Source organism: Balaenoptera borealis (assembly GCF_965194805.1).
Source record: "Balaenoptera borealis genome assembly, chromosome: 7".
NCBI classification, from domain to species: domain Eukaryota; kingdom Metazoa; phylum Chordata; class Mammalia; order Artiodactyla; family Balaenopteridae; genus Balaenoptera; species Balaenoptera borealis.
The window spans coordinates 69,769,630-69,787,857 of record NC_138864.1 but is presented as its reverse complement, the minus strand read 5'-3'; the positions used below and the strand labels follow the sequence as shown (position 1 = coordinate 69,787,857).

The window sequence follows — 18,228 nt, the reverse complement described above, 5'->3', positions numbered from 1 at the left end:
TCCTAGAAAATTACTTGCAGACATGGTCTCTCCCTATTTAGAATTTACATCCTAGGTAATAGCTTCTTTAGCTTCCATCAGTCCACCAGAATAAAACTTCTAAATTTTTCTGGAGCAAATATTTGGGACTGACTATGTTTCCAAACTTTAATGTGCATTCAAATCTATGTTAATCTTGTTAAAATGCAGATTCTTATTCATTTGGCCTGCCTAGGACCTGAGATTCTACTTTTTTAACAAGCTCCCGGGTGATATCAATGTTGTTGGTCTGGAGAACACATTTTAAGAATCGAGGGTTTCAGTGAAATGTAAGGGAAAATATCTGAGTTTCTGAAAATTCATCCAGCTAACAAAACTGTGTGACTAGTCCATAACTTGTTGTGGTTCTTTTAACATTGTAGGAGAGAAAAAACTTTCCCTCTGCTCTCCTAGGTTCAATAGCTGGGTCTATAAAATAAATTTATGACAGGCAGATTAACAGCATTAAAGGTAAACAAATTTAATAATTTTTATTATAACACACCGGGGCATCACAGAAAAAAAAAGTGAACACCCCAAAAAGCAGTGAGATCTGAGAGCTTATATACTGTCTTAATAGGGGAAGGTGGGAGACATAGGCAACCTAGGGGAGAGTAAATGATTTTTAAGAATGATAAATGGGCTCTTAGAAGAATAGATGGGAGATATGATGATGGTTTGTGACAAAGTTTATCTGGGTTTGGAGTTGACATCTAGTGTCTTCCCAGGTGATAAGAGTCAATCCTCCGAGGGGATTTATGACAATCGAATTCCTTTTGGAGGATTTGTCTTTAGGCAGGTGAAGGGAAGTTCAGAGAAAGTTCTTGCCATTTTTCATGTGTTCAGCTCACAATACTATAACAAAGCGGCATATTTTGGGATGGCATGTCCAGAACTCCTTCAACAGCCATACTAAATTCAAATGTTTGCTTCTCTGTGTTGGAACTTTTCCTCTGAAATGTTCTTGCTCCTTAATCATTAGGAGGCTTAGCTCTTCTTAGAGGGATGTATAACAACTCACATTCACATCTTCATTAATATTATGAGTACTGTATACTCAATGATTGGTTCTGGACTTTGAGAGGAATTACAATCCCAATAAAAGATTTCTTGAATCTTTTATCATGACAGAATGCTTGGACAAATAAAAATGTGAAAAATTGTAATTGTAAAATAACTAAAATCTCTAGATCTCATTGTAAAGCAATTAATAATGAATAGAGAAATGGTTACGTAAAATTCAAATGCTAATAATGATAAGTACTTAATCTACCATGAAGTAAAAGCCCAGCCAAAAAAAAGACCCATCTTGCACCAGAATACATGTTCAAAAATCAATATTTGCATGCCCAAGACTTGTTTGAGAAGGCAATTATGGTCTCACAAGTAAATCATAAGAATTTTTAAAATTTAGTAAATGCTGTATTTATGTGACAGACAAGAACCACTCTGAAGGAATCATTATGGTTTGGGAAATGATATGCAATTTCAAAATCATCTAAATCATTTCAATTGCCTGTATTTACATTTATATAATGGGTATTTATAATGGTGATTATTTTAGAACTTACCTTGTTTTCCTGGATCTCACATTGGTTTCTATGGGAACGAGAATGGCTCTAAAGAGGAGCATTTTAAGAACTCTTTTCACATTCAGTGACTGCTAACTGAACTGCAAATTCTGTTTGTCTGTTAAATGGTTTTTAACTCTTAAATTTTAACACAGAAATAAAAGTTGGGCATCTAGCTTCATAAATCATTTTAAATAATAAAAACTGTTTTTATGAAACATCTGGCACATTGAAACATTTGAAAACAAAATAACTAGCTTTAGGAGCTAATAATCTGTTCACGTTATTAAATTCATTAGTGATAGTGATTAATCCACATTAGCCATATGCTTGCTCTTGGAAAATTGTGTAAAGAAAACTTAATCTGATATATTGTTGTAATACATTTTCTCTGTTATTGATATGTATTATATGTGTGTATATATTTTTTCCTTATCTTTGTAAAAATCCCTTTAAAAAGCAGTGTAAAATGTTCTCTGTTTGAAGTTTCCCATTACCAATGCCTCACCCATCCTCTGCTATTATTTACCCGGGTACTGTGTTGTACTTTTACTATGCTCTTACACCAGCTGGAACTTATTTTTACTATTTTTTGAAACAAGGTCATAAGTCTTCGAATTTCAATTTTTCTTTTTCTTGGAATAGATTCTTAGATCATAAAAAGCTTGATGTCTAACTTATATATTACATTTGTGCAGTTTACTGTGTTTAATATTTCCCCACATTTCATGTTTTCCCATAAACTTTATTTTTTTAATTCCCTGGAGAAATGATAGTTCAGTATATTTTTATTTAAATCCCTCTCAAAGTAATTAAAAGCCACTAAAAATAAGAGAAGCTTATTTCAGAAGAGAGTGCTAAAACTAAATTTTTGTTATACACAAACTGTAAAAGATGCCGGTTGAAAGCACATGGCATCCCATAACCAGCTTATGTAATAGCTACTCTGGTTATTGCTGACATATAATCTGTGTCTTAAATCCAAAAAGTACAAGTTGATGGCAGAGTGCCAGACAGGGTGAAATAAGTGAGAGTGTTTTTTAATCTTTCCTGGATTGGTGGATTTCTGCCCGCTATCAGTGTGGCCTTGGTCAGGATTGCTAGAGACTAGTGAGAGTTCCAGAAGTGAAGCTACCAGCATGTGTGACCAAGAATCTATCATATAACTCACTGACCTGGTATAAACTCCAAGAAGTTGTTTTTTTCTTTCTTAAAAGTATTTTTCATTCAGATTTAATTTTATGAAGTAAATTAAGGATTACTACATGTTGAAAAAGTGAAGACAAATAAATGGGAAACATATAACTAGATGTTTTGGGGAAATGATTAATTGATTGGCTCTTCTATCAATATTTTTTTTCTTTTTTTGAGAGTAGATCTTTTTTTTTAATTAATTAATTAATTTTATTGATCTTTGGCTTCGTTGGGTCTTCGTTGCTGCACGCGGGCTTTCTCTAGTTGCGATGAGCAGGGGCTACTCTTCATTGCAGTGTGCGGGCTTCTTATTGTGGTGGCTTCTCATTGCGGAGCACAGGCTCTATGCGCATGGGCTTCAGTAGGTGTGCCACGCAGGCTCATTAGTTGTGGCTTGCAGGCTCTAGAGTGCAGGCTCAGTAGTTGTGGCGCATGGACTTAGTTGCTCCGTGGCATGTGGGATCTTCCCGGACCAGGGCTCGAACCCGTGTCCCCTGCATTGGCAGGCCGGTTCTTAACCACTGCACCACCAGGGAAGCCCTATCAATATTTTTTAAAAGTTGACTTTGAAGGGAAGCAGAAAACAAGCTGAAAAGTAAAAGCAAGTATTATGTTAATCATCAGAAGAGAAATATTTATCTTGAAAAGTATCTGAATCTGAAGGTAAAGAATATGATTGTCCATCAAGGCTACTCAAAATGAGGTCCAAGGACCAGTGCCCATCTGAGACAAGATAAATAACAGAAAATGAGTGTAAATTTGAAAATCTTAGAGCAGTTGACATTACTACTTCACCCAACCCTGTGATTTTGTATTTTACAAAACTCAGTCCATGGCATTTGGCGATTTAAAAAATTTTCCCTTTACTACAATTAGTTTGAGATGCATTGATCTAGCATAAATTACTATAAACAAACAAACAAAAAGAATGCCATTTGAACTTCATAGTATTGAAAACAATTTAACCTGTGTGATTCTGTCTGGAAAAGAGCTGGGAAATGAAAGGTTTTTTTATCTCTGAAAGATTTCTTTCTAGCCCTATAACCATATATTTACTTTCATTAAGATTACAGTAAAGGAGGCTGAAGCGGATATTCTCTCCTTTTGCAGATATAAAATGAAAAGGGCAAAGGACTTAAATAAGATATCTGACATTACACAATTATCATCAAAATTTTAAACTCAAGTGAAGAGCATTGCACAGAACTTATTTAATATTCTGGTGAATAAAAATACCCTAGTTGATTATGACAGTGAATCAGATATATTTGCAATGTCACATGGTAGATGGCAGTGCTTTGTCTTCAGGTTTCAGAAGGAAAAGCATTATGTTACAGTGGTTCAATGGATGGTTAGTGAAAGTACACATACTAATAATCAAGATGAAGAGTTTGAAGGAATTCAATAAGCAAAAATAAAATTAAACAAAGAGAATATAGAAAGATTAAGGGAGGAACACATGTATAGTTTGGCTAAGGAACAGACAGAGCAGAAATGCAAGTCCACACTTCTCTGAAAGGTATAAGATCCCCAAAGAGAAAGGGCTTGCTACCTTGGACTACCAATAGGGAAAATAAAATGAAAATATGAAAGGGAAAGTTTAGACAAACATTGAGAATTTTTGTTAATTGTTAAGAGTATTAGGTTAGTTGAGTGGGTGCCCAAAGGAATCTCTGAGGACATTTAAAACCTCATTGAACAAAGCCGTGGACATTGTATTGTGTAGAGCAAGACTTCAGTGGCAAGGGGGATGGACTGGATCAACTGTGAGGTCTTTTCCAGCTCTAATTTCTACTATTCCATAGCTCTGGGAAGAATAGTTGCTAAATTGCTTGATTAACCCAGGAAAAAATAAAACTCAACATAAGAATAAAGCCCCAGACAAAACAGTGAAGTCAGCCAAAATTGAAACACGCCCTTCCAAAGAGACAAAAAAAAAAAAAGAACCCAAATCTTGCATCATACCCCAAGGTGGGCAAATTCAGGCTTTGGCAACTTGCCCAGTGGAATAAGTTCCAGAGACAGGACCCTTCAGTGAGCAAAACCAACCAACAGGTTGGGAGAGTTCAACTTCTCAGACAGACTTGCAAAACCTCTCAGCTGATCTTAATACTAGATCAGGCTCAAAAATTGAAAAGGGAGGGCTTCCCTGGTGGTGCAGTAGTTAAGACTCCGCCTGCCAGTGCAGGGGACCTGGGTTCGAGCCCTGGCCCGGGAAGATACCACATGCCACGGAGCAACAAAGCCCGTGCACCACAACTACTGAGCCTGCGCTCTAGAGCCCATGAGCCACAACTACTGAAGCCTGCGTGCCACAACTACTGAAGCCCGCGTGCCTAGAGCCTAAGCTCCGCAACAAGAGAAGCCACTGCAATGAGAAGCCTGTGTAACACAATGAAAAGTAGCCCCTGCTTCCCACAACTAGAGAAAGCCGTGCACAGCAGCGAGGACCCAACACAGCCAAAAATAAATAAATAAATAAATAAATTTATTAAAAAAAATTGAAAAGGGAAAGAAATTTATAAAAGTGCCTGGTCTATGAGTGAACTAATTCATTTATTCATCGTACAAGGTTATGAGTGCCTACTATAGGCCAGCCAATGCTCTAGGATAGGGTACATCAGTGAACAAAACAGACAAGATCTCTGCTCTTGTGGCTTTTACATTCTAGTGTGAGGAACGATAAACAACATAGGATGATATAAATTAAACTGTGGTAGGTGCTAAGGAGGATAAAAAGCAGGGTAAGGAAAATGAGGGGCAGGGGTGGAATCCAGGAAGCTTACTGTATTTAATGTGCAATCGGGGTAGAACTCAGGGAGGAAACACGTCAGAGCAAGACTTGAAGGAAGTAAAAGGAGGTAGCCAAGTGGATATTGGGGGAGGAGCGTTGTAGTCCAAGAGAACCTAAAGCACACCTGGAAGGTTGGAGCAAACTTTGTGTGTCTGAGTAGCAGGAAGGAGGCCAGTGTGGCTGCAGGGGAGTGAGCTTAGGGAAGACTACTACAGTGAGGTCTGGGAGGCCTTGTAGGTTGTTATTAGGACCTCATCTCTTACCCTGAGTAAACTACACATGCTATCTTGCTTCAAGAATCCTAGGAACTCAGTGAAGAAACTAATTCATACCAGGTGTCAGCCTCCCTGGGAAACCACTCCACCCACACATCAGCCCTGTTTCTGCATGCTCCTTCAGTCTGTAAGTTTTAATAATGTCAGCATTATGCAGCATTGTGGGCCCTTAATGTATAAATATGTCCTAGAGTTTTACTAAGAATGAGGAATGCTCATCAATATTGGAACTCTAGATATTTGCTTCCATTTATTCTTAAACCAGCAATAGAAAAATCCAAACAAAATTTTATCTGTGACTTTTATATGATGTTTGTACATATATGAAATATGTATTCTGTCACAGAAAATAAACCCCTAATATCAGCAATTCTATTATGGGCTCATGCTCTATGAAACTTGATCTTTACTAGGGGCTTGATAAATATTTAAAGGTAAGGAGGAGCTTAAAAATCAATTTGGAAGACAAAAATGGATCTGCTTATAAGAAATAAAGACAAAAAAAAAGAAATAAAGGCAATATTAAAAGAATTATTATGAATCAGCTATACATATACATATATTCCCATTTCTCCTCCCTCTCCCAACACTCTAGGTGGACACAAAGCACTGAGCTGATCTCCCTGTGCTATGCATCTGCTTTCCCATAACTATCTATTTGTGGTGTATATATGTCCATGCCACTCTCTCACTTCGTCCCAGCTTACCCTTCCCCTCCCCGTGTCCTCAAGTCCATTCTCTACGTCTGCGTCTTTATTCCTGTCCTGCACCTAGGTTCTTCAGAACCATTTTTTTTTTTTAGATTCCATATACATGTGTTAGCATATGTTTTTCTCTTTCTGACTTACTTCACTCTGTATGACAGTCTCTAGGTCCATCCACCTCACTACAGATAACTCAGTTTCGTTTCTTTTTATGGCTGAGTAATATTCCATTGTATATATGTGCCACATCTTCTTTATCCATTCATCTGTCGATGGACACTTAGGTTGCTTTCATATCCTGACTGTTGTAAATAGAGCTGCAATGAACATTGTGTTACATGACTCTTTTTGAATTATGGTTTTCTCACGGTATATGCCCAGTAGTGGGATTGCTGGATCCTATGCTAGTTCTATTTTTAGTTTTTTTAGGAACCTCCATGCTGTTCTCCATAGTGGCTGTATCAGTTTACATTCCCACCAACAGTACAAGAGGGTTCCCATTTCTCCACACCCTCTCCAGCATTTATTGTTTTTAGATTCTTTGATGATGGCCATTCTGACCGGAGTGAGGTGATACCTCATTGTAGTTTAATTTGCACTTCTCTAATGATTAGTGATGTTGAGCATACTTTCATGTATTTGTTGGCAATCTGTATATCTTTGGGAAAATGTCTGTATAGGTCTTCTGCCCATTTTTGGATTGGGTTGTTTGTTTTTTTGATATTGAGCTGCATGAGCTGCTTGTAAATTTTGGAGATTAATCCTTTGTCAGTTGCTTCGTTTGCAAATATTTTCTCCCACTCTGAGGGTTCTCTTTTCGTCTTGTGTATGGTTTCCTTTGCTGTGCAAAAGCTTTTAAGTTTCATTAGGTCCCATATGTTTATTTTTGTTTGTATTTCCATTTCTCTGGAAGGTGGGTCAAAAAGGATCTTGCTGTGATTTATGTCATAGAGTGTTGTGCCTATGTTTTCCTCTAAGAGTTTGATAGTATCTGGCCTTACATTTAGGTCTTGAATCCATTTTGAGTTTATTTTTGTGTACGGTGTTAGGGAGTGTTCTAATTTCATTCTTTTACATGTAGCTGCCCAGTTTTCCCAGCACCACTTACTGAAGAGGGTGTCTTTTCTCCACTGTATATTGTTGCCTCCTTTATCAAAACTAAGGTGACCATATGTGCGTGGGTTTATCTCTGGACTTTCTGTTGTATTCCATTGATCTATATTTCTGTTTTTGTGCCAGTACCATACTGTCTTGATTACCGTAGCTGTGTAGTATAGTCCGAAGTCTGGGAGCATGATTCGTCCAGCTCCGTTTTTCTTTCTCAAGATTGCTTTGGCTATTCAGGTCTTTCATATTTCCATACAAATTGAAATTTTTTGCTCTAGTTCTGTGAAAAATGCCATTGAGAGTTTGATAGGGATTGCACTGAATCTGTAGATTGCTTTGGGTAGTATAGTCATTTTCACAATGTTGATTCTTCCAATCCAAGAACATGGTATATCTCTCCATCTGTTTGTATCATCTTTAATTTCTTTCATCAGTATCTTACAGTTTTCTGCATACAGGTGTTTTGTCTCCTTAGGTAGGTTTATTCCTAGTTATTTTATTCTTTTTGTTGCAGTGGTAAATAGAAGTGTTTCATTAATTTCTCTTTCAGATTTTTCATCATTAGTGAATAGAAATGCAAGAGATTTCTGTGCATTAATTTTGTATCCTGCTACTTTACCAAATTCATTGATTAGCTCTGGTAGTTTTCTGGTAACATCTTTGGGATGCTCTATGTATAGTATCATGTCATCTGCAAACAGTGGCAGTTTTACTTCTTCTTTTTCAATTTGGATTCCCTTTATTTTTTTTCATCTCTGATTGCTGTGGCTAAAATTTCCAAAACTATGTTGAATAATAGTGGTGAGAGTGCACAACCTTGTCTTGTTCCTGATCTTAGTGGAAATGGTTTCAGTTTTTCCCCATTGAGAATGATGTTGGCTGTGAGTTTGTCATATATGGCCTTTATTATGTTGAGGTAAATTCCCTCTATGCCTACTTTCTGGAGGGTCTTTATGATAAATGGGTGTTGAATTTTGTCGAAAGCTTTTTTTGCATCTATGGATATGATCATATGGTTTTTCTCCTTCAATTTGTTAATATGGTTTATCGCACTGATTGATTTGCGTATATTGAAGAATCCTTGCATTCCTGGGATAAACCCCACCTGATCATGGTGTATGATCCTTTTAATGTGCTGTTGGATTCTGTTTGCTAGTATTTTGTTGAGGATTTTTGCATCTACGTTCAGCAGTGATATTGGTCTGTAGTTTTATTTTTTTGTGACATCTTTCTCTGGTTTTGGTCTCAGGGTGATGGTGGCTTCGTAGAATGAGTTTGGGAGTGTTCCTCCCTCTGCTATATTTTGGAAGAGTTTGAGAAGGATAGGTGTTAGCTCTTCTCTAAATGTTTGATAGAATTCGCCTGTGAAGCCATCTGGTCCTGGGCTTTTGTTTGTTGGAAGATTTTTTTTTTTTTATTGGAAGATTTTTAATCACACTTTCAGTTTCAGTGGTTGTGATTTGTCTGGTTATATTTTCTATTTCTTCCTCGTTCAGTCTTGGAAGGTGGTGCTTTTCTAAGAATTTATCCATTTCTTCCAGGTTGTCCATTTTATTGGCACATAGTTGCTTGTAGTAATCTCTCATGATCCTTTGTATTTCTGCAGTGTCAGTTGTTACTTCTAGTTTTTCATTTCTAATTCTATTGATTTGAGTCTTCTCCCTTTTTTTCTTGATGAGTCTGGCTAAAGGTTTATCAGTTTTGTCTATCTTCTCAAAGAACCAGCTTTTAGTTTTATTGATCTTTGCTGTCGTTTACTTCATATCTTTTTCATTTATTTCTGATCTGATCTTTATGGTTTCTTTCATTCTGCTAACTTTGGGGTTTTTTTGTTCTTCTTTCTCTAATTGCTTTAGGTGTAAGGTTAGGTTGTTTATTTGAGATGTTTCTTGTTTCTTAAGGTAGGATTGTATTGCTATAAACTTCCCTCTTAGAACTGCTTTTGCTGCATCCCATAGGTTTTGGGTTGTTGTGTTTTCATTGTCATTTGTTTCTAGGTATTTTTTGATTTCCTCTTTGATTTCTTCAATGATCTCTTGGTTATTTAGTAGTGTATTGTTTAGCCTCCATGTGTTTGTATTTTTTACAGATTTTTTCCTGTAATTGATATCTAGTCTCATAGTGTTGTGGTTGGAAAAGATACTTGATACGATTTCAATTTTCTTAAATTTACCAAGGCTTGATTTGTGACCCAAGATATGATCTATCCTGGAGAATGTTCCATGAGCACTTGAGAAGAAAGTGTATTCTGTTGTTTTTGGACGGAATGTCCTAAAATATCAATTAAGTCCATCTTGTTTAATATATCATTTAAAGCTTGTGTTTCCTTATTTATTTTCATTCTGGATGATCTGTCCTTTGGTGAAAGTGGGGTGTTAAATTCCCCTACTATCATTGTGTTACTCTCGATTTCCCCTTTTAGGGCTGTTAGCATTTGCCTTTTGTACTGAGGTGCTCCTATGTTGGGTGCGTAAATATTTATAATTGTTATATCTTCTTCTTGGATTGATCCCTTGATCATTATGTAGTATCCTTCTTTGTCTCTTGGAATAGTCTTTAGTTTAAAGTCTATTTTGTCTGATGTGAGAATTGCTACTCCAGCTTTCTTTTGATTTCGATTTCCATGGAATATCTTTTTGCATCCCCTCACTTTCAGTCTGTATGTGTCCCTAGGTCTGAAGTGGGTCTCTTGTAGACAGCATATATTCAGGTCTTGTTTTTGTATGCATTCAGCCAGTCTGTGTCTTTTGGTTGGAGCATTTAATCCATTTACATTTAAGGTAATTATCGATATGTATGCTCCCATTACCATTTTCTTAATTGTTTTAGGTTTGTTATTGTAGGTCTTTTCCTTCTCTTGTGTTTCCTTCCTAGAGAAGTTCCTTTAGCATTTTTTGTAAATGTGGTTTGGTGGTGCTGAATTCTTTTAGCTCTTGCTTGTCTGTAAAGTTTTTAATTCTCCGTTGAATCTGAATGAGATCCTTGTAGGGTAGAGTAATCTTGTTTGTAGGTTTTTCCCTTTCATCACTTTAAATATGTCCTGCCACTCCTTTCTGGCTTGCAGAGTTTCTGCTGAAAGATCAGCTGTTAACCTTATGGGGATTCCCTTGTATGTTATTTGTTGCTTTTCCCTTGCTGCTTTTCATATTTTTTCTCTGTATTCAATTTTTGATAGTTTGATTAATATGTGTCTTGCCGTGTTTCTCCTTGGATTTATCTTGTATGGGATTCTCTGCACTTCCTGGACTTGATTGACTATTTCCTTTCCCTTATTAGGGAAGTTTTCAACTATAATCTCTTCAAATATTTTCTCAGTCCCTTTGTTTTTCTCTTCTTCTTCTGGGACCCCCGTAATTCGAATGTTGGTGTGTTTAATGTCCCAGAGGTCTCTGAGACTGTCCTCAATTCTTCTCATTCTTTTTTCTTTATTCTGCTCTATGGTAGTTATTTCGACTATTTTATCTTCCAGGTCACTTATCCATTCTTCTGCCTCAGTTATTCTGCTATTGATTCCTTCTGGAGAAGTTTTTAATTTCATTTATTGTGTTGTTTATCATTGTTAGTCTGCTCTTTAGTTCTTCTAAGTCATTGTTAAACATTTCTTGTATTTTCTCCATTCTATTTCCAAGATTTTGGATCATCTTTACTATCATTACTCTTAATTCTTTTTCAGGTAGACTGCCTATTTCCTCTTCATTTGTTTGGTCTGGTGGGTTTTTACCTTGCTCCTTCATCTGCTGTGTATTTCTCTGTCTTCTCATTTTGCTTAACTTACTGTGTTTTGGGTCTCCTTTTCACAGGCTGCAGGTTCATAGTTCCTGTTGTTTGTGGTGTCTGCCCCCATTGGCTAAGGTTGGTTTAGTGGATTGTGTCAGATTCCTGGTGGAGAGACTGGTGCCTGTGTTCTGGTGGATGAGCCTGGATCTTGCCTTTCTGGTGGGCAGGACCACGTCCGGTGGTGTGTTTTGGGGTGTCTGTGAACTTAGTATGATTTTAGGCAGCCTGTCTGCTAGTGGGTGCGGTTGAGTTCCTGTCTTGCTAGTTGTTTGGCATAGGGTGTCCAGCGCTGGAGTTTGCTGGTTGTTGAATGGAGCTGGGTCTTAGCATTGAGATGGAGATCTCTGGGAGAGCTTTCACTGTTTCATATTACATGGAGCTGAGCGGTCTCTGGTGGACCAATGTCCTGAACTTGGCTCTCCCACCTCAGAGGTTCAGGCCTGGCACCCAGCCAGAGCACCAAGACCCTGTCAGCCGCACGGCTCAGAATAAAAGGGAGAATAAAAAAAGAAAGAAAGAAAAAAATAAAATAAAGTTATTAAAATAAAAAAATTATTAAAAATTAAAAAAATAAAACTGTAATAAAAAAATAGAAAGAAGGGAGCAACCAAACCTAAAAACAATTCCACCAATGATAACAAAAACTAAAAACTAGACTAAAAAAAAAAAAATATGGACAGACAGAACCCTAGGACAATTGGTAAAAGCAAAACTATATAGGTAAAATCACACAAAGAAGCATACACATACACACTCACAAAAAGAGAAAAAAAAAATTATATATATATAAAAAAAAAGGAAGAGAGCAACCAAATCAATAAAGAAATCTATCAATGATAATAACTCTAAATACTAAACTAATATAAACATAGAGCCAGAAACAAATTAGATGCAGAAAGCAAACCCCATGTCTACAGTTGCTCCCAAAGTCCATCACCTCAATTTTGGGGTGATTCGTTGTCTATTCAGGTATTCCACAGATGCAGGTACATCAAGTTGACTGTGGAGATTTAATCCACTGCTCCTGAGGCTTCTGAGAGAGATTTCTCTTTCTCTTCTTTGTTTGCACAGTTCCTAGGGTTCAGCTTTGCATTTGGCCCCACCTCTGCATGTAGGTCGCTTTAGGGCATCTGTTCCCTGCCCAGACAGGATGGGGTTAAAATAGCAGCTGATTAAAGGGCTGTGGCTCACTCATACTGGGGGGAGGGAGGGTATGGAATGTGGGGCGAGCCTGCGGCGACAGAGGCTGTCATGACTTTGTAGCAGCCTGAGGCATGCCGTGTGTTCTCCTGGGGAAATTGTCCCTGGATCACGGGACCCTGGCAGTGGTGGGCTGCACAGCCTCCTGGGTGGGGAGGTGTGGATAGTGACCTGTGCTTGCATATAGGCTTCTTGGTGGCTGCAGCAGCAGCCTTAGCGTTTCATGCCCGTCTCTGGTGTCCTGCTGGTAGCCACGGCTTGCGCCCATCTCTGGAGCTCGTTTAGGCCTTGCTCTGACTCCCCTCTCCTCGCACACCCCGAAGCAGTGGTCTCTTGACTCTTAGGCAGTTCCAGGGTTTTTCCCGGACTGCCTCCCGGCTAGTTGTGGAGTACTACCTCCCTTCAGGCTGTGTTCACGCGGTCAAGAGGGTGCATGTAATCTTTCAAACCATGTTTTTCTTTGCATATATGCCCAGGAGTGGGATTGCTGAATCATATGGTAGCTCTATTTGTAGTTCTGTAAGGAACCTCCATAGTATTCTCCATAGTGGCTGTACTAATTTACCTTCCCACCAACAGTGTAGGAGGGTTCCTTTTTTTCCACACCCTCTCCAGCATTTATTGTTTGTAGATTTTTTTGATGATGGCCATTCTGACTGGTGTGAGATGACATCTCATCATAGTTTTGATTTGCATTTCTCTAATAATTAGTGATATTGAGCATAGTTTCCTGTGCCTCTTGGCTATCTGTATGTTTTCATTGGAGAAATGTCTATTTAGGTCTTCTGCCCATTTTTTTGATTGGATTTTCTTTTTATATTTAGCCACATGAACTGTTTGTAAAGTTTGCAAACGTCATTTGCAAATATTTTCTTCCATTCTGTGGGTTGTCTTTTCATTTTGTCTATGGTTTCGTTTGCTGTGCAAGAGCTTTTGAGTTTAACTAGATCCCATTTGTTTATTTTTGTCTTTATTTCCCTTTCTCTAGGAGGTGGGTCAAAAAGGATCTTGCTGTGATTTATGTCACAGAGCGTTCTGCCTATGTTTTCCTCTAAGGGTTTTATAGTGTGTGGTCTTACATTTGGGTCTTTAATCCATTTTGAGTTTATTTTTGTGTATGGTGTCAGGGAGTGTTCTAATTTCATTCTTTTACACGTAGCTATCCAGTTTTCCCAGAACCACTTATTGAAGAGACTGTCTTTTCTCCATTGTATATTCTTGCCTCCTTTGTCATAGATTAGGTGACCATAGGTGCGTGGGTTTATCTCTAGGCTTTCTATCCTGTTCCATTGACCTATATTTCTCTTTTTGTCCCAGTACCATACTGCTCTGATGACTGTAGCTTTGTAATATAATCTGAAGGCAGGGAGCCTGATTCCTCCAGCTCCATTTTTCTTTTTCAGATTGCTTTGGCTATTCGGGTTCTTTTGTGTCTCCATACAGATGATTTTTACAGATTTTTTTTTTCTAGCACTGAAAAATGCCATTGGTAATTTGATAGGAATTGCATTGAATCTGTAGATTGCCTTGGGTTGTATAGTCATTTTGACAATATTGATTCTTCCAGTCGAAGAACGTGGTATATCTTTTCATCTGTTTGTGTCATCTTCAATTTTTTTCATCAGTGTCTTGTAGTATTTGGAGTACAGGTCTTTTATTTCCTTAGTTAGTTTTATTGCTAGGTATTTTATTCTTTTTGATGTGATGGTATGTGGGATTGTTTCTTTAATTTCTCTTTCTGATCTTTCACTATTAGTGTATAAACGTGCAACAGATTTCTGTGTGTTAATTTTGTATCCTGCCACTTTACCGAATTCATTGATTAGCTCTAGTAGTTTTCTGGTAACCTCTTTAGGATTGTCTATGTGTAGTATCATGTCACCTGCAAACAGTGACAGTTTTACTTCTTCTTTTTCCAATTTGTATTCCTTTTATTTCTTTTTCTTCTCTGATTGCCATGCCTAGGACTTCCAAAACTGTGTTGAATAATAGTGGTGAGAGTGGACATCCTTGTCTTGTTCCTGATCTCAGAGGAAGCGTTTTAGCTTTTCACCATTGATTATGATGTTACCTGCAGATTTGTCATATATGGCCTTTATTATGTTGAGGTATGTTTCCTCTGTGCCCAGTTTCTGGCAGGTTTTATCATAAATAAGTGTTGAATTTTGCTAAAAGTTTTTTCAAGTTGTCTTTTTTATTGTGATGTGTTCTTTATATATTCTGAGAAAAAGCCCCTTATCAGATATACATGATCTGCAATTTCTCCCATTCTGTGGATTGTTTTTTCACTTTCTTGATGATATCCATTGAAGCAAAAAGTTTTAAATCTTTTTTATTTGTATATTTTAACATAAAATCTGTGTATATTTAAGGTGCACAACGTGATGATTTGATATATATACACGTTGTGACATGATTACCACAGTTAAACTAATTAACATATCATCTCACATAGTTACCATTAAAAAGTTTTTAATATTAATGAAATCCAATTTAGCTATTTTTCCTTTTATCACTTGTGCTTTTTAGTCACCTCTAAAAACCATTGCTTAATCCAAGGTCGTGAAGATTTACGTCTGTGATTCATTTTGAGTTAATTTTTGTATATGGAGTATAATAAGAGTCCAACTTCATTCTCTTTAAAAAATGTGGATATACAGTTATCCCAGCACCATTTGGTGATTCTAGGATCTTCTTAAAATTTAGGTAAAAATACTTCATAGGCTATATTAATTATAATATATTTATTAATATTAATTACAATACTGTTTTTTCCTCTCTGGGTGCTTTTCTACTAGTCTATCAAAGCTTTGTAAGCATTGTATTTAGAACAAAACAAACATCCTCTGAATTAAAACTTCACGTCAGTAATGACTGACTACAAGATAGGTTTGTTCAACTGTACTCCCTTACTTATTGTTACATATTAAAGTACTAAGATCCTCACCATTATGTCATCCTATATTAATTCTCCCATTCACACTTATAGGATGAGGAACAGAGCAGTGTTTGTCCTAGATGATGCTTCTTTGTGATTTTATAACACCATTTTGCTCATTTGTGCTTATGGTACCCATTCAACTGATGATATAAATACAAATTTGAAATGTGGTAAGTTACTCTCATATGCTATTAGAGTAATTGGATACACAAAACAGGCCAAAATAAGATGAATGCTAGAAAATAAATGAAAAAGAAAAAAGGTGAGTTCTACTGTAGACTGGCAGCAGTGAATATAATGATACATAGATACTTCCTTTCTATAGGAAGTCAATTAAATGGAATGTAAAACACATTATCCAAATGTTATTAAGAGGGTTGCAATGGGGGTGAAAATGTAGAATTCAAAATGTGTGGGTTCATAAGGCATCTGGAAAAATGAAAATTGTGAAGTAAGAATTTTTTGGTATGTCCTTAAACTAAGTACTCCTGGACCACTGACAGGATTGTTTAGGCTCCTGGGCAGATATAACTCTGTCATGTCTCAACTGTGAGAGGAAGTTTCAGCTAGCTATCTCAGCTTCAAAACATTCTGTTTGCTTTGTTCCCTGGCTCCACAGTCATTAAACCCATGGTTGTCCTTAGTTCATGAGTTCTATATCTAGAGAAAAAATTAACTTTCTTAGTGTAAATATTTTGCATTATAAATTAATAAACTATTCTGGTGACTTTATGGAACATAAGCCACTGTTAGATGGAGTTCTGGATCTAAGGACTAAGTGAGGAAGAAGATCCTAGAGTAACTTTGAGTCCATGCAACATTGCTGAGTAGAGAGGTGACAATGAAATTAGAAACCAAGCCACAGAGCCTTGTGCATTTGTTTCACAATCACATTCATATTTAATAAAATTCTGGTTATTTACTCTTGTGAGTCACATGATAAAAATAAAATTTGAAGTCAAATTCTCCTTTTTAGCATATTGATTGAATAACTCCTTAGCATTCAGAGAATTCTGGAAAGGGATGTAAGTATCCCAATAATACGTTCATGGGGGTTGATTCCTGTGTTGTGAAAATGCCCACTGAATTTGTTTAACACACATATGAGAGTTCCTGAAAAATAAATATTATCCACAAATAGGAACTCAGTCAACACTTTTCCTTATTATTGCTTCTGAACTTCACTGTTACAAATAAGGACTGAAAGCCAAAGGGTGTCATTGTAGCCAAAGGGACTATGACTGGAAGAATTTTATATAATTTATTAGCTTTTACAACTTTCTCCATGCTTACTATATACTTTTCTGTTGTCATCATTCCTGTAGTACTTAGTCTAAACTTTTAAAGCAGAAATCGTGTCCATGTATGTACAGTTCACAAAAACGTAGAAGAGAGTACATGATTCACTCACAAACAGTCTTGGAGATGAGAAGAGAGAGGAGTTTCTAGGGAAAGATGAGGTAGGAACAGTATTAAAGAGAAAAGAAATGCAGGCTATAGAGTTCAGTCTTATAACTTTCAAGTCATGTAATATTAAAACTCAAGCCACAGAGCTTGGTGAATTTATTTTCTGTAAAATTCTTGTCAGTAGCTACCATAAGTCATAAGTCTTTATCAGCATGAGTTCCACAGGCCTACATGAGGGACAAAAAGGAGCACTTGTAAATTTCCTTGGGCCAGAGACTGGAGGTAATTGGTTGGTTGGTCACACCTGGTGAGATTCTCTTGAATCAGGCACTGATAGCAGAAACCCTAAGAAAAACAGACACCGCAGAATTGATGACCATTCCTACCCCGGCTTCCTAGTTTCTGGCATAGACCTAATCAGGTCTCCTTTCAGAACCTGTAGTTGCCCTTACTGTCTTGTGACTTCTGATTACACATGGGGTTGTTTCCACACTCACACCTGTGACTGAATTGAACAGCTGATTGCCTCACTCTTCCTAATATTACCTGATGAGATCAAGCAATGGTGTGTTAACTCCAAGGGCTCAGGGATGGCGAGCAGAGGCAAAGCAAGCACAAATATGAAAGCTAGTACCTAGGGTCTTATGAAAAATATGCATTTTTAGGATATTAGAAAAGCAAGCTGTAATTAGCTTAATTCTGAATTCTGGGGCTGATTCCAAGGAAAGCAAAATTCCCCATGTCCTGGGCAGAGCAAGTCTGTGCGTGTGGTGGCCTTGATGTCTTCTCTCTAGGCAATCACTTCTCTTAACCTTAGAACAGCACAGCCAGGTTGCCAAGGACTTTTCCCTCACATCAAGGGGCTGATTCATGAAACAGCAACTTGCTGGGTTACACTGTGTCCTGGATTTTAAAAACTGAGCAGGAGCCAGGGTGTGGATTGTCTATGCAATTCTGCCCCCGGCTTGTGTCAGCATGTCCTAGTATTTAAGCAAAGTATAAGTGTGTGCTCATTTTTGTGAAGAAAATCCAACAAAGGAGTAAAATCATTATAGGCCTCTTCGTTGACGGGAAAGTCAAGTCTTCTGGTCAGCTGTTGAAATGGATGAAAATTGATTATTTTTAAAAGCTCTGATATTAGAATGTTCACCCTAAAGTAATTCTTTCTATGGACTATCTGTTTATTTCATTTCATTAAACTTTATAAGCCTCCCACATGATAGAATTTTATCTATTTTAC

The 18,228-nt window shown here is 37.2% G+C and overlaps 1 protein-coding gene across 12 annotated transcripts in view; it reads left to right on the top strand.

Moving 5' to 3' along the window:
• LOC309631742 (uncharacterized protein) overlaps positions 1-18,228 on the top strand; it is a 240,627-nt gene that overhangs the window by 5,277 nt on the left and 217,122 nt on the right. The gene's annotated exons all lie outside the window — the stretch shown is intronic.